This window comes from Ranitomeya imitator, chromosome 6 (assembly GCF_032444005.1).
Source record: "Ranitomeya imitator isolate aRanImi1 chromosome 6, aRanImi1.pri, whole genome shotgun sequence".
Lineage (NCBI taxonomy): Eukaryota > Metazoa > Chordata > Amphibia > Anura > Dendrobatidae > Ranitomeya > Ranitomeya imitator.
Genome location: NC_091287.1, coordinates 209,126,931 through 209,154,056, shown reverse-complemented (window position 1 = coordinate 209,154,056; position 27,126 = coordinate 209,126,931). Strand labels below are relative to the sequence as shown.

Sequence of the window (27,126 nt, the reverse complement as noted above, 5' to 3'; positions counted from 1 at the left end):
TTTACAAAACCATTTTTTTAGGGACCACCTCACATTTGAAGTCAGTTTGAGGGGTCTATATGGCTGAAAATACCCAAAAGTGACAACATACTAAAAAATGCACCCCTCAAGGAACTCAAACCACATTCAATAAGTTTATTAACCCTTCAGGTACTTCACAGCAGCAGAAGCAACATGGAAGGAAAAAATGAACATTTAACTTTTTAGTCACAAAAATTATCTTTTAGCAACAATTTTTTTATTTTCCCAATGGTAAAAGGAGAAACTGAATGATTAAAGTTGTTGTCCAATTTGTCCTGAGTACACTTATACCTCATATGTGGGGGTAAACCACTGTTTGGGCACACGGCAGGGCTTGGAAGGGAAGGAGCGCCATTTGACTTTTTGAATGAAAAATTGGCTCCACTCTTTAGCGGACACCATGTCACGTTTGGAGAGCCCCCGTGTGCCTAAAAATTGGAGCTCCCCCACAAGTGACCCCATTTTGGAAACTAGACGCCGAAAGGAACTTATCTAGATGCATAGTGAGCACTTTGAAACCCCAGGTGCTTCACAAATTGATCCGTAAAAATGAAAAAGTACTTTTTTTTCTCAAAAAAATTTTTTAGCCTCAATTTTTTCATTTTCACATGGGCAACAGGATAAAATGGATCCTAAAATGTGTTGGGCAATTTCTCCTGAGTATACCGATACCTCACATGTGGGGGTAAACCACTGTTTGGGCACATGGTAAGGCTCGGAAGGGAAGGAGCGCCATTTGACTTTTTGAATGAAAAATTATCTCCATCGTTAGCGGACACCATGTCGCGTTTGGAGAGCCCCTGTGTGCCAAAACATTGGAGCTCCCCCACATGTGACCCCATTTTGGAAACTAGACCCCCCAAGGAACTTATCTAGATGCATATTGAGCACTTTAAACCCCCAGGTGCTTCACAGAAGTTTATAACGCAGAGCCGTGAAAATAAAAAATAATTTTTCTTTCCTCAAAAATGATTTTTTAGCCTGGAATTTCCTATTTTGCCAAGGGTAATAGGAGAAATTGGACCACAAATGTTGTTGTCCAGTTTGTCCTGAGTACGCTGATACCCCATATGTGGGGGTAAACCACTGTTTGGGTGCACGGCAGGGCTCGGAAGGGAAGGCACGCCATTTGGCTTTTTAAATGGAAAATTAGCTCCAATCATTAGCGGACACCATGTCACGTTTGGAGAGCCCCTGTGTGCCTAAACATTGGAGATCCCCCACAAATGACCCAATTTTGGAAACTAGACCCCCAAAGGAACTAATCTAGATGTATGGTGAGGACTTTGAACCCCCAAGTGCTTCACAGAAGTTTATAACGCAGAGCCATGAAAATAAAATAAAAAAATTATTTTCTCAAAAATGATCTTTTAGCCTGCAATTTTTTATTTTCCCAAGGGTACCAGGAGAAATTTGACCCCAAAAGTTGTTGTCCAGTTTCTTCTGAGTACGCTGATTTCCCATATGTGGGGGTAAACCACTGTTTGGGCACATGCCGGGGCTCGGAAGTGAAGTAGTGACGTTTTGAAATGCAGACTTTGTTGGAATGCTCTGCGGGCGTCACGTTGCGTTTGCAGAGCCCCTGATGTGGCTAAACAGTAGAAACCCCCCACAAGTGACCCCATTTTGGAAACTAGACCCCCAAAGGAACTTATCTAGATGTGTGGTGAGGACTTTGAACCCCCAAGTGCTTCACACAAGTTTATAACGCAGAGCCATGAAAATAAAAAAAAAAAATTATTTTCTCAAAAATGATCTTTTAGCCTGCAATTTTTTATTTTCCCAAGGGTACCAGGAGAAATTTGACCACAAAAGTTGTTGTCCAGTTTCTCCTGAGTGTGCTGATACCCCATATGTGGGGGTAAACCACTGTTTGGGCACATGCCGGGGCTCGGAAGTGAAGTAGTGACGTTTTGAAATGCAGACTTTGATGGAATGCTCTGCGGGCGTTACGTTGCGTTTGCAGAGCCCCTGATGTGGCTAAACAGTAGAAACGCCCCACAAGTGACCCCATTTTGGAAACTAGACCCCGAAAGGAACTTATCTAGATGTGTGGTGAGCACTTTGAACCCCCAAGTGCTTCACAGAAGTTTATAACGCAGAGCCGTGAAAATAATAAATACGTTTTCTTTCCTCAAGAATAATTATTTAGCCCAGAATTTTTTATTTTCCCAAGGGTTACAGGAGAAATTGGACCCCAAAAGTTGTTGTCCAGTTTCTCCTGAGTACGCTGATACCCCATGTGTGGGAGTATACCACTGTTTGGGCACACGTCGGGGCTCAGAAGGGAAGTAGTGACTTTTGAAATGCAGACTTTGATGGAATGGTCTGCGGGCGTCACGTTGCGTTTGCAGAGCCCCTGGTGTGCCTAAACAGTAGAAACGCCCCACAAGTGACCCCATTTTAGAAACTAGACCCCCCAAGGAACTTATCTATATATGTGGTGAGCACTTTGAACCCCCAAGTGCTTCACAGACGTTTACAACGCAGAGCCGTGAAAATTAAAAAATCATTTTTCTTTCCTCAAAAATGATGTTTTAGCAAGCATTTTTTTATTTTCACAAGGGTAACAGGAGAAATTGGACCCCAGTAATTGTTGCTCAGTTTGTCCTGAGTACACTGATACCCCATATGAGGGGGTAAACCACTGTTTGGGCGCACGTCAGGGCTCGGAAGTGAGGGAGCACCATTTGACTTTTTGAATACAAGATTGGCTGGAATCAATGGTGGCGCCATGTTGCGTTTGGAGACCCCTGATGTGCCTAAACAGTGGAAACCCGTCAATTCTACCTCCAACACTAACCCCAACACACCCCTAGCCCTAATCCCAACTGTAGCCATAACCCTAATCACAACTCTAACCACAACCCTAATTCCAACCCTAACCCTAAGGCTATGTGTCCACGTTGCGGATTCGTGTGAGATTTTTCAGCATCATTTTTGAAAAATCCGTGGGTAAAAGGCACTGCGTTTTACCTGCGGATTTACCGCAGATTTCCAGCGTTTTTTGTACAGATTTCATCTGTGGATTCCTATTGAGGAACAGGGGTAAAACGCTGCGGAATCCGCACAAAGCATTGACATGCTGCGGAAAATACAACGCAGCGTTTCCGCACGGTATTTTCCGCACCATGGGCACAGCGGATTTAGTTTTCCATAGGTTTACATGGTACTGTAAACCTGATGGAACACTGCTGTGGTGATGCGCCCTCTGCTGGATGTCCTTCGAGCATGGGAAAAAATCAGAAAAGTTCCCAGGCTCGAGTTCATATGAGGACATCCAGCAGAGGGCGCATCACCGCGAATGAAGGTAAATATAGCTCATTGACCTACTTTACCTTCATTCCCTGTGGTTTTACAGCCACGAGCACAGCTGCATTAGCAGAGCTCCTGGCTGTAATATATTTTAACCCCTTCAGATGGATTTACATCGTGGGACATTACAGATCTTCGGAAGGTATGTATATTGTTGGTTTATTATTTTTTCTTTGTTACAGAGCGAGGTTCTTCAGGTGGATTGAGAGTACAATAAAATATTACAACAACCTTTGTGTTTATTTCATTAAAATACTTTTTAATAATGTGTTTGTGTTTTTTTAACCCTTTACTACTATTGGATTAATAATGGATAGGTGTCATAATTGACGCCTCTCCATTATTAATCTGGCTTAATGTCCCCTTACAATAGCAAGGTGACATTAACCCTTCATTACCCCATATCCCACCGCTACACGGGAATGGGAAGAGAGTGGCCAAGTGCCAGAATAGGCGCATCTTCCAGATGTGCCTTTTCTGGGGTGGCTGGGGGCAGATGTTTTTAGTCGGGGGGGGGGGGTAATAACCATGGACCCTCTCCAGGCTATTAATATCTGCCCTCAGTCACTGGCTTTACTACTCTGGCGGAGAAAATTGCGTGGGAGCCCACGCCAATTTTATCCGCCATTTAACCCTTAAATTTAATAGCTAGAGCGCACAAACTTTGCACATACACACTACTAACATTAGTAGAGTGGAATATGCAAAAAAAATGGGGATATGAGATGGTTTCACATATCTCGCGCTGAATGAAATATAAATACAGTGTGTGTATATATATATATATATATATATATATATATATATACAGTATATGTGTGTGTCTCAATGACATATATATTTATATATATATATATATATATATATATACTGTATATATGTTTTAACGAACATTTGAGCCCATAAATCCATTAGATGTCGGGTTTGCAAGCCTGCGAGAAAATATCGCAGTACTGATGCCATACGGATTACATACGGAGGATGCCATGCGCAAAATACGCTGCCACACCCTGCCTACGGAGGAGATACGGATCACTATTTTGGGAACATTTCTGCATATTACGGCCGTAAAATACGGACTGTATTGTCTTACGCCAAGTGTGATGCCGGCCTTAGGATTGCTACTTCCAATAGGTGGCACTAGAGTTCGAGTCTCTCTGAAGAGACAATTTGCATATTTCCCAGAGGAGCATTGCAGCTTTAAGTCTCCTCACCTCGACATGCTTATCATGTCACTCTCCACAAGGAGAAACGATACTTCTTGGATCCTTCTTAAAGTGTGAAAGTGTTTGGCCTCCAGATGCTGGGAAATTGAACCCATTAGTGTTAAGAGTGAGTAATTTAAATACCTTTGGGTTGTTAGCCATCTGGAGGTGCAATGACAGGGAATGTTATCCCTCCACAAGAGAGATCCCAAGGTGCCTGAGGAGAAGAAAAGAGGAGGGGGAAGGGGGTAGAAGTGAAAAAGAGAGTAGAGGGGCAAGGAGGATTACAAAAATGAGGCATTTGGTTATGGGTTATCACAAGATGAAGTGAAACTAAATGCAATATAACAATAACTGATGAGCCGGAGAGCAGCTTATTGTCGCTAGCTAGTAGGGAAGGCAATTTAAACCTTCAGTAGTCATAATATTTGTTAACTGTATTTTTACTTTTAAAACAACATATAAACTTCACACTATTGGTTAACAGAGATTTTTGCAAAATTAGCTCACAGGAAAGTTCAGAGTTTTGTTCAAGATATTGACCAGAGTCACTAGGTTTCCAATCATCATGGTAGGCAATTCCTGTCGCCAGTCTGGCGATTTCCTCAGGTGTCCGGATCTTTGGTAGGGGTTGATCTTGAGACTTTCCATCTTGCCTTTTGTGATTTAGGTGTCGAGAACGGGTGACAAGGAGATGGGAGAAGGAGGGGTTGTAGTGCGGAGGCCACATGGAAAGTCTCAATACCTGGATATTGGTCCAGGGAGAGGCTTAAATGCTTGCATAGTTTTCGGATTTCTGCTGAGGATCTGGCTTGTAATCTCTTATCTTCAGTAATAATCTGGATCCCAAACGGGAAGAGCCATCTGTATTGTAATTTTTTCTGGAGCACAGCTTCAGTGAATGGTTTGAGTAGTTGTCGTTTCTTCAGTGTCATTGCTGAGAGGTCTTGGAATAGTTTGAGATGTGGACCTTCATATTTAGTATCCTGTGCCTCTTGAGCGCGTTTTAACAGCAAGTCTTTAGTGCGAAAGTCTAAGAATCTACACAGTACATCTCGAGGTGTCTCTCGCTGCTTAGGCTTGGGGCGTACTGCTCTGTGAATTCTTATTATTTCGATGCCTTGAGGGTCTTGTTTCAATAGAAGTGAACGGAATATCTCAGTCACAGCATTGTTTAAAGCATCAAAGGCAACAGACTCCGGAAGACCTTATATATGGATATTATTCCTGCGTTCCCAACTTTCATGATCATCTAGTGTGGAGTGGACCAGTTGAAGTTTTTCCTCTTGGGCTTTGATGCATGATAGAATAGCATTTGAGTGTTCCACATGTGTGGATTGTGCACTTTCTAGTGACTAAAGTCTATGACCCTGCTGAGATATTTCTTGTATAATGTCTGTTCACTCCTTTCCGATGGGTTCAAGGGCCTTGGATAAGATTTGTTTAATGAAGGAGCATGTCACAGGTTGGTCTTTGCAGCTAGAGCCGATATATAGATATCTGATATCAACCCCTTAATTAACTGTCCCCTTCTGCATATTCTCTCTAACTCAGATGGTTGAGTGATACTCATGGAGCCATATAGCTAAAACACTAGATGTTTTATCTGAATAAATTGAAAAAATTCTTTATTACTGATGGGAAATTTTGATCTAATAAAATCAAATGGGAGAATCTCCGAAGTGTCCCTAAATCTGCATATCTGAAAAGTCCTGCTGAGATCCATGGATGAACCATTGCTGGTTCTAAGCTATTTGAGATCAGAGGTTAATATATAACGGCTATCACTGGGTTACTAATAGAGGCCAAACCAAAGTGCTTCATGCATGAAAAACAAACTTCTATTGTAAACAGCATAGGACCCAGAAGGGGGGATGATATCTTGAAAGACTTAAGGTACCGTCACACATAACGATATCGTTAACGATATCGTTGCTTTTTGTGATGTAGCAACGATATCATTAAGGAAATCGTTATGTGTGACAGCGACCAACGATCAGGCCCCTGCTGGGAGATCGTTGGTCGCTGAGGAAAGTCCAGAACTTTATTTCGTCGCTGGACTTCCCGCTGACATCGCTGGATCGGCGTGTGTGACACCGATCCAGCGATGTCTTCACTGGTAACCAGGGTAAACATCGGGTTACTAAGCGCAGGGCCGCGCTTAGTAACCCGATGTTTACCCTGTTTACCAGCGTAAACGTTAAAAAAACAAACACTACATACTTACCTTCAGCTGTCTGTCCCCGGCGCTCTGCTTCTCTGCACTCCTCCTGCATCCTGTGTCAGCGCCAGCCAGCCGGAAAGCACAGCAGTGACGTCACCGCTCTGCTTTCCGGCTGACCGGCGCTGACAGTGCAGAGGAAAGCAGAGCGCCGGAGGACAGACACGGAATGTAAGTATGTAGTGTTTTTTTTTTTTTATGTTTACGCTGGTAACCAGGGTAAACATCAAGTTACTAAGCGCGGCCCTGCGCTTAGTAACCCGATGTTTACCCTGGTTACCGGGGACCTCGGGATCGTTGGTCGCTGGAGAGCTGTCTGTGTGACAGCTCTCCAGCGACCAAACCGACGCTGCAGCGATCGACATCGTTGTCGGTATCGCTGCAGCGTCGCTTAGTGTGACGGTACCTTTAGTTGTCCACAAAAGAGAATTCGGATGAAAGGGAACCAGCCATAACTTTTCTTTTTCAGGTCATTTACAATAAATCCATAACGAAGCCCACAAAGAAATCATATTTAAGTGAGCTGCCCAATAATATTTAATGATATCCAGGACCGATAGTCCCTTGTTAGGGCTGGCGGAATGCACCGCGTAAATATAGAGATAGTATAGGTGCGTTCGCAGCCCGGGGTCCACCGTGCAGGAGTGGAACCTGCTGCTAGTAAATGGCTACCTTCACTCGGTCTGTATAGCAGCAAACTGTTGCTTCACAGAGTCGCCGTTATTAAAGATAAAGCTGTGCCCTGTTAGCATTCACAGGGTGCAGCAAATGGATACTAGTGGGATCCTTGCCACTTACCCTCACTATGCTGGTGGTTGATCCCGCTCTGACTCTCGGTGGCTTTTGAGCCCGCGCCTGAGGACGCCCTGAGTCAGATGCTGAGATCAAAGAGGAGTTCCCACCCTACACTGACGGATTGTAAGGAGACAGTACCACAGCGGTGGTCACTGCAAGATAGACGCAGTATATTTTGTGCCTGGTGCTGGATGGCACTGTCTGGTGCTAGACAGCTACAACACTCGCGAGCATTCAACAACTCTAGGGATGGGAATGATTCGGAGCTTTCACCAGAAGAGGCATACATCCACGCACACACAAATACTGATTTATGCTAGCGCATGGCCTTACGGCCATGGAAACCTTTTATAGCTGTAGCAGTCAAGGACCTTCCTAGTGGTCCAATAGGAGCTGCTACAGGACCTGAGCATGTGACCCCCGACCTCCAATGGGAGGTCGTCCTGTGGGCATGCTCAGTATGGGAAAAGCAGGACTTAGTCCTTGAAATGCCTGCTCTCTGCTGATCAGTACTGGCTACAAAGGCAGAGCCTGGAAAGGCAGCAGTAACCAAGCACACAGTATCAGCTTGAGCCAGGCGCTGGGACCGACGTTTCTGCTGAGCAGGCTTCACTGCGGCTGGAGGAGAATGGGAGACCGCAGCAGACATGGTTCGAGCTTCCCCCTGTGCAGCGGCGGGAACTCAATTCATAACATGCCCCCGCCTCGCTACGCTTAAAGGCCGCAATGAGCAGCGGAGCCCGAATGTGCTCAACAGACTCCCAGGTCCTGTCCTCTGGGCCATTACCCTTCCAATCCACCAGATAGAATTTTTTGCCACGTACCACCTTACACTCCATGATAGCATTCACCTCAATCATCCGTGGACGAGCCTGATGTCCCTGCAGATGATTCAGAAAACCGGGACTTGTGAACGGGTTTTAGGAGGGACACATGAAAGGTGTCAGTGATAGCTAGGCGTGGAGGAAGGGCCAACCGATAGACCAGGGGTCCCCAACTCCAGTCCTCAAGGCCCACCAACAGGTCATGTTTTCAGGATTTCCTTAGTCTTGCCCAGGAAATAATTGCATCACCTGTGCAATGCAAAGGAAATCCTGTCTGCCACCGGCAGGGGGTAAAGTAGCCCAGCAGGCTGTTGCCGAGGAGACCGATTCTTGGTGCAGGAGACACAAGCCCAAATATAGACCCCGAAGTCACGGGCCATATGCAGTCACCAGTACATCTTCGCCAGAAACTCTAATGTCCTCTTGGTCCCAAAATGTCCACCCACGCTGGACGAGTGGGCGCAAGAGAGAACCTCCGGTCGCAAGTTAGATGGAACGAAAGTCTTGCCTGGGGCACAGACACTGGCGAAACCGAAGTAATAGTTCTCAGGCTCTCTGAAGGGACAGTAAGCCGAGGCTCCTCCTCCTCTGATGACACAAAGGAGCAGGAGAGAGCGTCAGCCCGAGTGTTCTTCTCCCTGGAGAGAAAATGGAGGGTAAAGTGGAACCGGGAGAAGAACAGGGACCATCTGGCCTGGCGAGAGAGTTTAGCCGCTTGACGGTTTGTACGTACACCAAATTCTTGTGGTCGGTGAATACATGGAAGGGGTAGCGAGCCCCCTCCAGAAGATGTTTCCACTCTGAAAAGGCCAACTTCATGGCAAGCAGCTCCCTGTCCCTGATGGAATAATTCCTCACCGCCAGTGTGAAGGTCTTGGAGAAGAAGAAGCAAAGATGCTTCCAACCTTGAGCATCCTTCTGGAAGAGGACTGCTCCAGCACCGACGGAAGAGAAATCCACCTCCATGATAAATGGTTTATCAACATCGGGGCAATGTAAAATGGGAGCGCCAGCGAAGTGTAACTTGATAGAGAAATAGGCCTTGAAGACCTCCTCCGACCACAATTTGGGATTAGCTCCCTTCTTGGTGAGGGCAACCATGGGAGCTACCAAAGTTGAGAAGTGTGGAATGAACTGGCAATAATAGTTGATGAACCCCATAAAGCGCTGCACCGCTTTGAGAGAATGGGGTTCCTGCCAGTCCATCACAGCCTGTTGTTTGTCAGGATCCATAGCCAATCCTGGGGCAGAGATGATATAGCCCAGGAAAGGCAAAGACTCCTGCTCAAACACACACTTCTCCAACTTGGCATAGAGGGAGTTTGCCCATAGGAGGTCGAAGACTTTGCAAACATCTCTCCGGTGCGAGTCTATATCTGGAGAGTAGATGAGAACATCATCCAGATAGACTACAACCGAGGGGGAGAGCACATCCCGGAAGATATCGTTTACAATGTCATGGAAAATGGCTAGGGCATTGCAAAGCCCGAAGGGCATCACCAGGTATTCATAGTGCCCATCCCTGGTGTTAAAAGCTGTCTTTCATTCGTTCCCCCCACGGATGCAAATCAGGTTGTAAGCACCCCACAGATCAAGCTTAGTATATACCCTCGCTTCCTGCAACCTATTGAAGAGCTCAGATATCAAGGGCAGAGGGTATTTATTCTTAACAGGTATGGCGGGTAAGACTCCTGTAATCTATGCATGGACGTAATTCTCCGTTCTTCTTCTGCACAAAGAAGAACCCAGCCCCTGCAGGTGACTCTGACTTCCTAATGAATCCTCTTGCCAGATTCTCCTGAATGTACTAAGACATTGCCTCTGTCTCCGGGAGAGATAACTGGTAGACTCGACCCCGGGGAGGCTCAGCACCAGGCAAGAGGTCAATAAGGCAGTCATAGGATCAGTTAGGAGGAGGGATCTCCACAGCCCTTTTGGAGAACACGTCCGCATATGGCCAATAGTGTTTGGGGAGGGAGGAAAGATCTGTGGGTACTTCAGTTGTAGCAAACTGAATGCACTCCCTCAGACATCTACCCCCACAAGATTCACTCCATCCCATAATTCTCCCTGAGGACCACTCTATATGAGGTAGTAGTAGTATATGAGTGGTAGTGTAGCCATGGTATCCTCAACAGGACCTTATCAATTCCCTCAGGAATGACAAGCAGAGATATAATCTCCTGATGAGATGGTGACATGGAGAGAGTAAATGGGATGGTTTGGTGTGTTATCTAAGAGGGCAGTGTCGACCCATTTACTACTCGTATGGTCACAGGTTTGGCGAGCATCACCCGTGGTATTGCGTGTCTCTGGGCAAAGACAGATGGCATAAAATTGCCCTCTGCCTCAGAATCCACGCAAAGCTCTACCGTAAGAGTAGCCTATGGTAGTTGTCTCCTTAAAGGACAGTTTGGAGGAAAACTTTGTGTGTACCTCTTCCTACAACCACTAGATGCTGACGTTTTTCCCGACCGCTGGGAACATCTGGAGGCAAGATGTTGTGAGTGCCGGCAAACATGACAGACCTTGAGTGCACGAGCGGTCCGGGACTTAGATCCCCCTCGTGACACCTCCATGGGCTCATGTGACTCGGACGCCTGGACTGGAGATTCCAAAGGTCTGGCGAAGGTGGGAGCCAGCCGAAACATCTGCCTACACTGGGCTCGCTCCAACCTTCACTCGGTAAAACGAAGGTCAATGCGAGTTGATACAGCTATTAGCTCCTCCAGTGTGGCAGGAATCTCCCTAGTGGCCAAAGCGTTCTTCACATGGTCAGCCAACCCCCTCCAAAATACAGGGATGAGGGCTTTATCCAGCCACTCCAGCTCAGATGCTAAAGTCCGGAAGTGGACTGCAAAATGGCTGACCAAGGACGATCCCTGGGTCAATGCCAGCAGTTGGTGCGCTGTGTCATGGGTGACTCGAGGTCCTAAAAAGACCTGTTTCAGAGTGCTCAGAAACAGCGGAGCACTCTGCACCACATGATCGTCATGCTCCCACTTCGGCGTAGCCCTCTGCAACGCCCTGTCTGACAGAAGGGATATAATGAATTCCACCTTTGCCCGCTCTGTGGGAAAACGTACAGCCAGAAGCTCGAGGTGTATAGTGCATGGGCTCACGAATCCCCTACATGACTTGCTATCACCAGAGTATTTATTTGGCAGCGGGAGGCGGGATAGGGTCAGAACATAGGTGGCAGTGGACAAACTTGCTGCAGCCACGCTAGCAGCCTGAACATCTACTGTGGTAACATCCACAGCTGATTTTGAATGCTTGAGAGCCGCCAACCTGCCCTCCAGCTGCTGAATGTTCGACTGCAGTCGCTGTTCGTCCACCATTACTAGCCAGACCCTGGCGCTAGTATAATGTTAGGGCTGGCAGAACACACATAGTAAATATAGAGATAGTATAGGTGCGTTTGCAGGCCAGGCTCCACCGTGCAGGAGTGGAACCTGCTGCTAGTAAATGGCAGCACTATATGGCGGTACTACGCCTGAATAGACACGGGTACTGTCACCCGGTCTGTATAGGAGCAAACTCTGTTGCTTCACAGAGTCGCTGGGATTAAAGATATAAAGATAACACTGTGCCCTGTTAGCATTCACAGGGTGCAGCAAATGGATACTAGTGGGATCCCTGCCACTCACCCCCACTATGCTGGTGGTTGATCCCGCTCTGACCCTCAGTGGCTTTTGATCCCGTGCCTGAGGACGCCCTGAGTCAGATGCTGAGATCAAATGGGAGTTCCCACCGTATGCTGACGTATTGTCAGGAGATGCTAAACTTAGCCTCACAGAGTGCGTACAGTAGAGCAGCAGAGGTCACTGCAGGATAGACGCAGTGTTTTTTGTGACTGGTGCTGAATGGCACTATCTGGCGCTAGACAGCTACAACACTCGCGAGCATTCATCAACTCTAGGGATGGGAATGATTCAGAGCTTTCACCAGAACAGGCATACATCCACACACACACAAATACTGATTTAAACTAGTGCATGGCCGTGCAGCCCTTTTATAGCTGTAGCAGTCAAGGACCTTCCTAGTGGTCCAATAGGAGCTGCTACAGGACCTGAGCCTGTGACCCCCGACCTCCAATGGGAGGTTGTCCTGTGGGCATGCTCAGTATGGTGAAAGCGGGACTTAGTCCCTGAAATGCCTGCTCGATGCTGATCAGTACTGGCTACAAAGGCAGAGCCTGGAAAGGCAGCAGTAACCAAGTGCACAGTATCAGCTTGAGCCAGATGCTGGGACCAACGTCTCTGCCGAGCAGGCTCCAATACGGCTGGAGGAGAATGGGAGACTGCAGCGGACATGGTTTGAGATTCCCCCTGTGCAGTGGCAGGAGCTCAATTACTAACAGTCCCTACTATGTCCCTATTTACTGTATGTAAACCATGTCTCATAGCCTGTCGGGTTTGATAAGGAGACAGCAAAAGCCGGCAATTGAATTACTGGCTTTTAAGCGATCTAGCTCTGTATTAAATATATATATATATATATACATATATATATATATATATGTCTCACTGATATATATATATATATATATATAGACTGTATATACGTTTTCACAAATATTTTAGCCCATGGATCCATTAAATGTCCATTTTGCAAGGTTGCGAGAAAAAAAAGCAGTACGGATGCCTTACGGATTACATATGGAGGATGACATGCGTATAATAAGCAGCCACACCCTGCCTAGGAATGACATACGGATCACTGTTTTGCGATCATTTCTGTGTATCACGCCAGTAAAAAACAGAAAGTATTTTCATACGACAAGTGTGACACTGGCCTAATAGTGATGAGCGAGCACTAAAATACTTGGGTACTCGACCAGAACAATGAGCCCAATGTAAGTCTTATGGGAGACCCGAGTATTTTTACCGCGATCCCCCCCAAGGGTCGTTTTAAGGTCTAAAAACGTCTGAAAATGATGGAAACACTGCTCAAATGACACAGGGACCTCATGGGGATTGCCCCTGGAAGCATTCCTGACTCCTAGTTCACAGCTTTAATCAATTTTTTCTGAGATTCATGCCATTTTTCCCGGTGCCACAAAAAACACATTAAAACGAAACCAAAACAGATTTTGCTGTGAAATATGTCAAGATACATCCTTTGCAGGTTAATGACTTGCCTGTAAGGCCAAATATTTAACCCCAGACCGAAAATTTCCTCCCCCACTTAGGCTTAGTTCAGACGCGACGTTTTTGAAGCGTTTTCAACTTTAAAATTGTTTTCAACTTTAAAATTGTTTTCAACCACTACAAATGCATTCACTGGGAAATGTCATTGTAACATTTAACAACCCTAGCTGGCCATGTGGTGTGTTACACATAAGCAGACCCATCTTGTTTAATGTACGAAGGAGGGACTCTTAAAGTCACAAAGCCTATTTTTACTGGTGCATCAGGCGGCATTAATCTTCTTAAAGGGCGATCATTAAACGGTTGTAGCCTAGGCTGTGAGTGGATGGGCTGCGAAGAATTACGGTGCACCACAATACCCCTTTCATAAGATGACATAAGATTCCTGAAAAAGTGTTGCATTGAATTCAAGGCCTGCCCTGCTAGCAACTCATATATGCACCCCATTACACCTTGTAACCCACATACTGGATGGGCCCAGGAAAATCTACTTCACAATATGCATTTTATACTCCCGTACTCCTTTGTTTTACACATTGGAAGCGAGGCCAGCACTTCTGCACAGTCATATGCACCCCATTACGCCTTGGACCCCACATACTGGATGGGTCCATGAAAATCCACTTCAGAATATGCATTTTGTAGTCCTGTAACTCCTTTGTTTTACACATTGGCAGCAAGGCCAGTGTTAGGGCTAGCGGAACGCACCAAATAATTAGAGAAAAGGAATAAGGTGCATTCTCAGCCCGGGGTCCACCTTGCAGAGATGGTACCTGCTGCTAAGCAATGACGGACTATATGGCGGTACAATGAGGATACACACGGATTAGCTTCACCCTGTGTGAAAGAAGCGAACCCTGTTGCGTCACAGGGCCGCAGTACTGCACGTAACAAAACTAATAATTTAATAGCACGAGAGTGCTAACTGTGCCGTACTGGCGGACGCCACTAACCACCCAGACTTGGGCTAAAGAAGCGCTCTAATGGTGCGTGGCGCCGTACTGGTGGTCACAGCAGTAGACACTGTTTCGTGTTTTAACGCTGTGAGTTCAGCCGGGCGCTAGATTGCAGCCATACCCCTTACGCGAACAGTCATACACAAGAGATGGGTTTTTTAAGGAACGACTTGCACTCATCAACACACACACGATTACAATTGCATACTAGCGCATGGCCGTGCGGCCATGCAAACCTTTTGTAGCTGCAGTATGTACAAGACCTTCCTAGAAGGACCAATGAGAAGCTGCCACAGAAGTTGACCACCTTCAGGACCTTCCTGGAGGACCAATGGGATCTGCTGCAGTATCTGAGCATGTGACCCTCGATCTCCAATGGGAGATCTTGCCCTGGGAATGCTCAGAAGGGGAAAAGCAGGACTTAGTCCCAAAAGCATCTGCTCGCTGCTGCCCAGCACTGGCTCCAATGGCAGAAGCAGGAAAAGCAGCAGTAACCGTTTGCACAGAGTGAGAATGAGCAAGACGCTGGGACCGACGTCTCCGCTGAGCAGGCTCCACTGCGGCTGATGCAGAATGAGAGACTGCAGCAGACATGGTTCAAGATTCCCCCTGTGCAGTGGCGGGAACTCGACTCCTAACATTACGCCCCCAGGGCCCCCCTCCTTGGGCCTCGCTATGCTCAAAGGCTGCAATGAGCAGCGGAGCCCGAATGTGCTCTACAGGTTCCCAGGTTCTGTCCTCAGGGCCGTCGCCCTTCCAGTCCACCACATAGTATATTTTGCCACGTACTACCTTGCACCCCACAATAGCATTCAACTCGTACTCGTCCGTGGACGAACCCGATGTCCCAGCAGATGACTCAGAAAACCAGGACATATAGATTGGCTTTAAAAGGGAAACATGGAAGGTGTCGGTTATACCAAGGCGTGGAGGAATAGCCAAACGGTAGACCACAGGGTTAACCTGTTCCAGAACCTTGAAAGGACCAATATAGCGAGGCGCAAACTTAGTGGACTCAACTCGCAGCCTAATGTTATGGGCGGAGAGCCACACCAAGTCGGCAGGAGCGAAGGTCGGAGCGGGGCAACGGTGAGCATCGGCAGAAACCCTCATTCTCTCCTTGGAAGCCCGAATAGCAACCTGGGTGCGGTCCCAAATGTCACTTGCCTCCACTGCCCAGTCTGCCACCCTGGAATCAGTGGATGACACAGGCATGGGCACAGGGACACGCGGATGCTGGCCGTAATTAAGGAGAAAAGGAGTCTGCCCAGTGGAATCGGCTACGGCGTTGTTCAGTGCAAATTCTGCCCAAGGTAGCAAAGATGCCCAGTCATCCTGCCTAGCAGAGACAAAATGTTGCAAATATGTCACCAGAGTCTGGTTGGCTCTCTCTACCAACCCATTCATCTCGGGATGATATGCAGAGCAGAGATTTAGTTCTATGCTGAGTAAACGACAGAGCTCTCTCCAAAACCGAGATGCGAACTGGGGACCTGTTATGAACAGGTAATTCAGAACCACAATGGACCTTGAAGTTCAGAGCACACAAAGTGACCTGACAATTAACAAAAACATAGGACGAGCTCTGAGACGTGGAAACTCTGCTGACCGCAATCCCTAATCCTATCCAACCACACTAAAGGTAGCCGTGGAGCGCTCCTGACCAGACCTATGCGCCTCGAGCACAGCCTGAGAAACTAGCTAGCCCTAAGAAGGAAAAATAAGCCTACCTTGCCTCAGAGAAATACCCCAAAGGAAAAGGCAGCCCCCCACATATAATGACTGTGAGTTGAGATGAAAATACAAACGCAGAGATGAAATAGATTTTAGCAAAGTGAGGCCCGACTTACTGAATAGACCGAGGATAGGAAAGATAGCTTTGCGGTCAACACAAAACCCTACAAACAACCACGCAGAGGGGGCAAAAAGACCCTCCGCACCGACTAACGGTACGGAGGTGCTCCCTCTGCGTCCCAGAGCTTCCAGCAAGCAAGAAAAACCAATATAGCAAGCTGGACAGAAAAAAACAGCAAACAAAAATGACACAAGCAAAACTTAGCTTATGCAGGACAGACAGGCCACAGGAACGATCCAGGAGGAAGCAAGACCAATACTAGAACATTGACTGGAGGCCAGGATCAAAGCACTAGGTGGAGTTAAATAGAGCAGCAGCTAACGACTTAACCTCATCACCTGAGGAAGGAAACTCAGAAGCCGCAGTACCACTCTCATCCACCAAAGGAAGCTCATAGACAGAACCAGCTGAAGTACCACTCACGACCACAGGAGGGAGCTTGGCCACAGAATTCACAACAGTACCCCCCCTTGAGGATGGGTCACCGAACCCTCACCAGAGCCCCCAGGCCGACCAGGATGAGCCACATGAAAGGCACGAACCAGATCGGCAGCATGGACATCAGAGGCAAAGACCCAGGAATTATCTTCCTGACCATAACCCTTCCACTTAACCAGATACTGGAGTTTCCGTCTCGAAACACGAGAATCCAAAATCTTCTCCACTATATACTCCAACTCCCCTTCAACCAAAACCGGAGCAGGAGGATCAATAGTTGGAACCACAGGTGCCACGTATCTCCGCAACAATGACCTATGGAACACGTTATGGATGGAAAAAGAAGCTGGAAGAGTCAAACGAAAAGACACAGGATTAAGAACCTCAGAAATCCTATATGGACCAATGAAACGAGGCTTAAACTTAGGAGAGGAAACCTTCATAGGAATATAACGAGATGACAACCAAACCAACTCCCCAACACGAAGTCGGGGACCCACACAGCGCCTGCGGTTAGCGAAACGTTGAGCCTTATCCTGGGACAAAGTCAAATTGTCCACTACATGAGTCCAAATCTGCTGCAACCTATCCACCATAGTATCCACACCAGGACAGTCCGAAGACTCAACCTGCCCTGAAGAGAAACGAGGGTGGAACCCAGAATTGCAGAAAAACGGCGAAACCAAAGTAGCTGAGCTGGCCCGATTATTAAGGGCGAACTCAGCCAAAGGCAAAAAGGACACCCAATCATCCTGATCAGCAGAAACAAAACATCTCAGATATGTTTCCAAGGTCTGATTGGTTCGTTCAGTCTGGCCATTTGTCTGAGGATGGAAAGCCGAGGAAAAAGACAAATCAATGCCCATCCTAGCACAAAAGGCTCGCCAAAACCTCGAAACAAACTGGGAACCTCTGTCAGAAACGATGTTCTCTGGAATGCCATGTAAACGAACCACATGCTGGAAAAACAATGGCACCAAATCAGAGGAGGGAGGCAATTTAGACAAGGGCACCAAATGGACCATCTTAGAGAAGCGATCACAAACCACCCAAATGACCGACATTCTTTGCGAGACGGGGAGATCCGAAATAAAATCCATAGAGATATGTGTCCAAGGCCTCTTTGGGACCGGCAAGGGCAAAAGCAACCCACTGGCACGAGAACAGCAGGGCTTGGCCCGAGCACAAATCCCACAGGACTGCACAAAAGAACGCACATCCCGCGACAGAGACGGCCACCAAAAGGATCTAGCCACCAAATCTCTGGTACCAAAGATTCCAGGATGACCAGCCAACACCGAACAATGAACCTCAGAGATAACTTTATTCGTCCACCTATCAGGGACAAACAGTTTCTCCGCTGGGCAACGGTCAGGTCTATTAGCCTGAAATTTTTGCAGCACCCGCCGCAAATCAGGGGAGATGGCAGACAAAATTACCCCCTCTTTGAGAATACCCGCCGGCTCAGGCAAACCCGGAGAATCGGGCACAAAACTCCTAGACAGGGCATCCGCCTTCACATTTTTAGAGCCCGGAAGGTACGAAACCACAAAGTCAAAACGGGAGAAAAACAGCGACCAACGAGCCTGTCTAGGATTCAACCGTTTGGCAGACTCGAGATAAGTCAAGTTCTTGTGATCAGTCAAGACCACCACGCGGTGCTTAGCTCCTTCAAGCCAATGACGCCACTCCTCGAATGCCCACTTCATGGCTAGCAACTCTCGATTGCCAACATCATAATTTCGCTCAGCAGGCGAAAATTTCCTGGAAAAGAAGGCGCATGGTTTCATCACTGAGCAATCAGAACTTCTCTGCGACAAAACAGCCCCTGCTCCAAATTCAGAAGCATCAACCTCGACCTGGAACGGAAGCGAAACATCTGGTTGGCACAACACAGGGGCAGAAGAAAAACTACGCTTCAACTCCTGAAAAGCTTCCACAGCAGCAGAAGACCAATTGACCACATCAGCACCCTTCTTGGTTAAATCGGTCAACGGTTTAGCAATACTAGAAAAATTATTGATGAAGCGATGATAAAAATTAGCAAAGCCCAGGAACTTCTGCAGACTCTTCAGAGATGTTGGCTGAGTCCAATCATAAATGGCCTGAACTTTAACAGGGTCCATCTCGATAGTAGAAGGGGAAAAAATGAAACCCAAAAATGAAACCTTCTGAACACCAAAGAGACACTTTGACCCCTTCACAAACAAAGAATTGGCACGCAAGACCTGGAACACCATTCTGACCTGCTTCACGTGAGACTCCCAATCATCCGAGAAGACCAAAATATCATCCAAGTATACAATCAGGAATTTATCCAGGTACTCTCGGAAGATGTCATGCATAAAGGACTGAAACACTGATGGAGCATTAGAAAGCCCGAATGGCATAACCAGGTACTCAAAATGGCCCTCGGGCGTATTAAATGCTGTTTTCCATTCATCGCCATGTTTAATACGCACAAGATTATATGCACCACGAAGATCTATCTTGGTTAACCAACTAGCCCCCTTAATCCGAGCAAACAAATCAGACAGCAGCGGCAAGGGGTACTGAAATTTGACCGTGATTTTATTTAGAAGGCGGTAATCAATACAAGGTCTCAGCGAACCATCCTTCTTGGCCACAAAAAAGAACCCTGCTCCCAATGGCGACGATGACGGGCGAATATGACCCTTCTCCAAGGATTCCTTTACGTAACTCCGCATAGCGGCGTGCTCAGGCACAGACAAATTAAACAGTCGACCTTTAGGAAACTTACTACCAGGAATCAAATCAATAGCACAATCACAATCCCTATGTGGAGGTAGGGCACTGGACTTGGGCTCATCAAATACATCCCGGTAATCCGACAAGAACTCTGGGACCTCAGAAGGGGTGGATGATGCAATAGACAGAAATGGAACATCACCATGTACCCCCTGACAACCCCAGCTGGACACAGATATTGATTTCCAATCCAATACTGGGTTATGGACTTGTAGCCATGGCAACCCCAACACGACCACATCATGCAGATTATGCAACACCAAAAAGCGAATATCCTCCTGATGCGCAGGAGCCATGCACATGGTCAGCTGGGTCCAGTACTGAGGCTTATTCTTGGCCAAAGGCATAGCATCAATTCCTCTCAATGGAATAGGATACTGCAAGGGATCCAAGAAAAACCCACAGCGCCTAGCATACTCTAAGTCCATCAAATTCAGGGCAGCGCCTGAATCCACAAATGCCATGACAGAATAGGATGACAAAGAGCAGATCAAAGTCACGGACAAAAGAAATTTCGACTGTACCGTACCAATGGTGGCAGACCTAGCGAACCGCTTATTGCGCTTAGGACAATCGGAGATAGCATGAGTGGAATCACCACAGTAAAAACACAACCCATTCTGACGTCTGTGTTCTTGCCGTTCAGCTCTGGTCAAAGTCCTATCGCACTGCATAGGCTCAGGTCCATGCTCAGATAATACCACCAAATGGTGCACAGTTTTACGCTCATGCAAGCGTCGAACGATCTGAATGGCCAAAGACATAGACTCATTCAGACCAGCAGGCATAGGAAATCCCACCATGACATCCTTAAGGGCTTCAGAGAGACCCTTTCTGAAAATTGCTGCCAGCGCACATTCATTCCATTGAGTGAGCACAGACCACTTCCTAAACTTCTGACAATATATCTCTACCTCATCCTGACCCTGACACAGAGCCAGCAAATTTTTCTCTGCCTGATCCACTGAATTAGGTTCATCACACAGCAATCCGAGCGCCAGAAAAAACGCATCAATATTACATAATGCAGGATCTCCTGGCGCAAGGGAAAATGCCCAGTCTTGAGGGTCGCCACGTAATAAAGAAATAATGATCTTAACTTGTTGAACTGGGTCACCAGAGGAATGGGGTTTCAAAGCCAGAAACAGTTTACAATTATTCTTAAAACTCAGAAACTTAGCTCTATCTCCAGAAAACAAATCAGGAATAGGAATTCTTGGTTCTAACATAGAATTCTGAACCACAAAGTCTTGAATATTTTGTATTCTTGCAGTGAGATGATCCACACAAGAAGACAGACCTTTAATGTCCATCACTACACCTGTGTCCTGAACCACCCAAATGTCTAGGGGAAAAGAAAGACAAAACACAGTACAGAGAAAAAAAAATGGTCTCAGAAATTCTCTTTTCCCTCTATTGAGAAGCATTAGTACTTTGGGCCTCCAGTACTGTTATGAACTGGTGATTCAGAACCACAATGGACCTAGTGGTTAAGAGCACACAAAGTGACCTGATAGTTACTAACATAGGATGAGCTCTGAGACGTGGAAACTCTGCTGACCACAATCCCTAATCCTATCATACCACACTAGAGGTTGCCGTGGAGCGCTCCTGACCAGACCTAGGCGCCTCGGGCACAGCCTGAGAAACTAGCTAGCCCTGAAGATAGAAAAATAAGCCTACCTTGCCTCAGAGAAATTCCCCAAAGGAAAAGGCAGCCCCCCACATATAATGACTGTGAGTAAAGATGAAAATACAAACACAGAGATGAAATAGATTTAGCAAAGTGAGGCCCGACTTACTGAATAGACCGAGGATAGGAAAGATAGCTTTGCGGTCAGCACAAAAAGCTACAAACAACCACGCAGAGGGGCAAAAAGACCCTCCGCACCGATTAACGGTACGGAGGTGCTCCCTCTGCGTCTCAGAGCTTCCAGCAAGCAAGAAAAACCAACATAGCAAGCTGGACAGAAAATATAGCAAACAAAAGTAACACAAGCAAAACTTAGCTTATGCAGGGCAGACAGGCCACAAGAACGATCCAGGAGAGAGCAAGACCAATACTGGAACATTGACTGGAGGCCAGGAACAAAGAACTAGGTGGAGTTAAATAGAGCAGCACCTAACGACTTAACCTCGTCACCTGAGGAAGGAAACTCAGAAGCCGCAGCCCCACTCACATCCACCAGAGGAAGCTCATAGACAGAACCAGCCGAAGTACCACTCATGACCACAGGAGGGAGCTTGACCACAGAATTCACAACACATTTAGCAGCCACTGAGCGTTGATTGGTGACGCAGTTCACCGATCAACACTCGTGCTCGCTTTTCTTTCTCACCCCTCTTTGCGCCACTTCCGTGCGCACATCCAGCAGCCGCCGAACTTTGATAAATGAAACAGTTCACTCATCAGAGCTCGTGGCTACTGTTTTACACTTTTCTTTTCACAGACATTTTTTCTCTGATTATGCTTCTTTCTTTTAGCTTTTTCTTTTCAGACAAAAGTTTACACCAATCACTATCCCCCACACACAAACAGTTAAAAATAAAGTGCTGACAGATTCACCATATTCATAAAATGTCATCCCGCCTGCCCAGTTCGTCCAACAACGCTATTCAGTGGAGGAGGAATATGTTTTCTTTGCCTCTGACACTGATAGCGAGGGAGAGGATCCCACATTTCTTTATTTTTCAGATTCTTCATCCTCTTCCCTTTCATCTTTCTCCTCTGGTCCTGCGTAACCGCCACGCAGACGTCACAGGACAGAAGATGAGGCAGCGCCCACCAATCCAGAAGATGAACCAGTGCACCCCATTAAGGACCCCATATGGGCCTCGCCCACCCAAAAATTATGAGCCACTGATTCCTGATTTTGTGGCAGAATCAGAAATCAATTTTTACACCACAGCCCTAACAGAAATAGACTTTTTCAAAGTCTTTTTCTTTGATGATTGTGTTAACCACATGGTGGGCCAAACTAATTTACTGTATATACTCGTCAATTTTTGGCCCAAATCCCCCGTTCATCATTTTCTAACTGGTCTCCTGTAGACACAGTTGAAATGATGCAGTTTTGGGGCCTGGTCCTTTACATGGGGATCCTGAAGAAGCCAGAACTTTGGCAATATTGGAGTGTTGATGTTTTATACAACACTCCAGTGTTCTGAGTGGTCATGGCCTGGACACGTTTTAAGGCCATCCACAAATTCCTGCATTGTAATGATAATGCACAGTGTCCACACGAGATGACCCCAACTTTGATGGTCTGTTCAAAGTTTGGCCGGTCATCAAACACTTCAACAAAAAGTTTGCTGAAGTGTACGTGCCTCAAAGGGAAATCTGCACGGATGAGTCCTTAGTTCATTTTAAGATTGAGGGAAGGCTCAAATTCCATCAGTACCTGCCCAGCAAGAGGGCCAGGTATGGAATAAAACTCTATAAGCTGTGTGAGAGTACCTCAGGGTCTTTACCTGGTTTACTGCAGATGGTAGGCCACAGTCCAGGGCACCGCCAACAGGTACATTAGGAATCCAGGCAGTCCAGAGACAAATGGAATTCTCTTGGCAGGTCAGGTTGGGAGCCTACCACTCTGCACTTGCTATGTCTGAGGTCCCTGCTGCCACTAAGTGTCCTAAGCAAAGTCCTTGTTGTCTCCCCTGTCCTGGGAGAGGTACCTGTATGGTAGGCAGCTTGAGCCGTTCTTTCTGGGGCTCTCTGCATGGTGACTCCAGGCTCCAGGGTGCTGCTGTACTACAGGTGCAAATGGGCTATGTTAATGTAATCCTATGCCCTCCCGTTCTACTCAGTGTCTTACTACTCCACAAAAGCCTCGGGCTCCCGGTTCCCGGATTCTCTGCGCACTGACTCCCTGGAGGTTTACTCCTGGCCTCCTGGAGTCCTGAATCTCCACTGTGCTCCCTTCCCGTCTGTCCTCGCACACAGACTGTCTGTACTAACTCAACTAACTCCACCTCCAAACCAGGATCTTTATTCGGGGAAGCTGCCCTATAACAGGGTTTTGAGCTCCCCCTCCTGGCCAGGATTTGGAAGGTGTTTTGTGTGTGGTTACCTACCAAAGGGAATCTCACTTGTCTCAAGACATACTAAACTCCCCGAGAGGAAGGCAGCACTACTGTGGTACCCGAACTCCTGGGGTGCCACACTGTCACCACTGCAGCAAGGCGGGGCACATTGCAAGATTCTGTAATTTAAATGAGTGACCCCTGGGGCAGAGGGCCAATCCCCAGGAGTAAGATGTCCAGGCCCACAAAGCTGGCTAGACAAGTATGTCGGAGGACGACCGGTCCTCCCAGTTGTGAATTACAGCATCCCAATGAAAGCTTTACTGGATACCACCTCTCAGGTGACGACTATGCCATATATTCTTTACAAACGGTACTGGGCTGACGGATATTACCCACGGCCCAGATAATGATATGACCATAGTCGCTAGCAATGACCAGTCTTTGCAACAAGTGGGGTATAAAGAAGTGACCATTAAGATTGGCCGAGTAGAATTGCAGTCACAAGGGTTGATTATAGTTGATATTGACAAATGAGAATGCCATCCTATGATCACTTTAGGCACCAATGTAATATAAAGGATAAATGCAAACAATAGGGACCTAAAACATAACATTTAATAAGACTATTTAAATGACATGACGCACATAATACAATCAGACACCAAATTAGCCACAACTAATCAACCAAAGAGGCTGATTCTAAGTCTAGAGACTGAATATAAGGCAGATTTTTTTTTCTTTTAAACCATCTCTATAGAGCAATCTGTAAAAGTGATAATTATTTGCAATACATTAGGCTATGTTCACATTTGCGTTGTGCGCCACTGCGTCGGCGACGCAATGCACAACGCAAATAAAAACGCACCAAAACGCACGCAAAAATGCTGCGCTTTGCGACGCATGCGTCGTTTTTTGCCGAAATTTGGACGCAAGAAAAATGCAACTTGTTGCGTTTTCTGCGCCCGACGCTTGCGGCAAAAAAAAAACGCATGCGTCGCACAACGCAGCACAACGCATGTCCATGCGTCCCCCATGTTAAATATAGGGGAGCATGACGCATGCGTCGCTGCAGCGTTTCCCGGCGCTGCGTCGGGAAACGCTAATGTGAACGTAGCCTTAGAGACAAAATGGTCCAGAAAACAAAATAGGTTATTATTACCACTGCCAATTGTATTTTAAATGTACCCTAGACTCTACATCAAGTAAATCATTACCACTGATAATTGAATAGCATTGTGTCAAAAAACAAATAGGAGGTTCACAACTTAATGGAACAATCTCACCAAGCAATGATGATACCACATGGAGGAACTCTTCTAATTTCGGTAAAAGGAATCCAAGGTTACAGCTAGGGATTATTCAAGACATCCATAAATAAGACCACCTCCCTACGTGTTTCATCCTGGAGGGGAATCATCAGGAGATATGGTAGTCACAGAATCATCGAATGATGGAGTACTCAGCCTTTTCCGGCATATACATAGAGCCTGTCTAATGAGAAGAATCCTTCACTCGGTTGAAATTGGCTCTCACAGGAGATGAAGCCCTGGCCCATCCTGACTATGACCAACCATTTGTACTTTTGTACTTTACACAGACGCCAGCAACAAGGGATTAGGAGCCGTGCTGTCACAAGTGCAGAAAGGCAGAGAGAGAGAGAGAGTGATTGCCTATGCCAGCAGGAAGCTTCATCCCACTGAAAAGAATCCTGACAACTACAGTTCCTTTAAACTGGAGTTCCTTGCCATAGTCTGGGAGGTAACGGAGTGCTTCAAGCACTACCTGGGTTCAGCGAAGTTTACTATCTATAAGGCCAGTAATCCAGTAACCCACCTGGAAACCACAAAGCTGGGTGCACTGGAGCAGCAATGGATGTCCGGCTGTCCAACTACGAGTTTACCATCAAGTACCAAGCGGGACAGAAGAACGCTGATGAGCTGTCCAGAAGGCCCAAATTACCAGATGAGTTAGAAGATCCCGAAGCATTCGAAGAAATTGATTTACCTGCCTTCCACCACCCAGCTGCAGCCCAACGCTCCCAGGGGGTAAGGAACAAGTGCTGCATCATGCAATAGGCCACTTTAAACCCATTGCCCCACCATGAGTGGGCAGAAACCTAAGATAGCGATCCAGCAGTCCACCTAGTAAAGGAGCTACTGACACAAGCTGACTCACACCCTGATCCAGATGCTCCACAGGAAACTCAGCAGTTGTGGAAGGAGTAGGGCAAGCTGTTCATCTATGAGGGTAAGCTGTGTCGAAGGAACATGAACCCACGCACTCATGAACTGGTCTGGCAGGTGGTAGTCCCGAAGCGGGATGCGCCAATGGTCTTATAGGTGTACCGCGATGGGGCAGGACACTTCAGATGGAAGAAGTTGAAGGTCCTACTTCGTGATAGATTCTAGTGGATTGCCATGAGGACAGCCATTGAGAAGTGGTGCCGAGAATGTGGCTCCTGCAACCTGCGCGGAAAGACCGTAACAGCCAGTGAGCCCCATTACAGCCAATTATCACCAAACAAGCTATTGAACTGGTAGCCAAGCTGTTTGGGCTATGTCTACGCCCTCACCATAGTGGACCATTACTAAGGCTCCTGGTAGTTCTGCCTGTTAAAGATCAAACAGTGAAGACAGCAGCCAAAGCGTTCCAAGTAGGGTTGAGCGAAACGGATCGGTCATTTTCAGAAGTCGTCGACTTTTGGCAAAGTCGGGTTTCATGAAACCCGATCCGATCACAGCGTGGGGTCGGCCACGCGGTCGGCGACCTTCGCGCCAAAGTCGCGTTTCTATGACGCGTTCAGCGCCATTTCTCAGCCAATGAAGGTGGACGCAGAGTGTCGGCAGCGTGATGATATAGGTCTCAGTCTCCACCATCTTAGAGAAGGGCATTAAAGTGATTGGCTTGATTTCTGCGGCATCACAGGGGCTATAAAGGGGTGTGCACGCCGACCGCCATCTTACTGCTGCTAATCTGAGCATAGGTAGAGGTTGCTGCCACTTCGTCAGAAGCAGGGATAGCGTTAGGCAGGGTACATTAACCCCCAAACCGCTTATACAGTAGCAATTTACACTGTCCAACACCATCTTTTGTTTGCAGGGACAGTGGAGTGTTTTTTGGGGTACATCAGCTCTGTAGCTTAGGCTGCCTTATAAGGCTCTCTGATAGCTGCATTGCTGTTTGTACGCCGCTGTGCAAACCAACTGCTTTTTTCAAAGCAAAAATCCTGTTGCTCCTTCCTTTCTGCACAGCTATCTTGTTTGTTTGTCCACACTTTTGACTTTTGTGTGCAGCAGTCCTTTTTATTGCTGCCTGCCATACTTTTCTGAGATTACTGTAGGGAGATAGTAATTGTAGTACAGTCCCTTTTTTTTTGTTATATCTCTTCAAGCCACTTTCTGCCACAGAAAATATCCTCTAATACAGTGGCCCAGATTTATTTACTAGTCTCCCTGAAAAAAAAAGGGGGCAGATTAAAATTGGCAAATCTGCATCAGTGCCAGTCCTGCCCGTGGCATCTGTCTTTCATTTTCTGCCATAGAAAATAT

At 46.9% G+C, this 27,126-nt stretch overlaps 1 protein-coding gene across 1 annotated transcript in view; it reads left to right on the top strand.

Annotated features, from left to right (window-relative positions):
* The window catches only part of ANKRD33B (ankyrin repeat domain 33B), a 1,522,421-nt gene that overhangs the window by 37,682 nt on the left and 1,457,613 nt on the right, over positions 1 to 27,126 (top strand). The gene's annotated exons all lie outside the window — the stretch shown is intronic.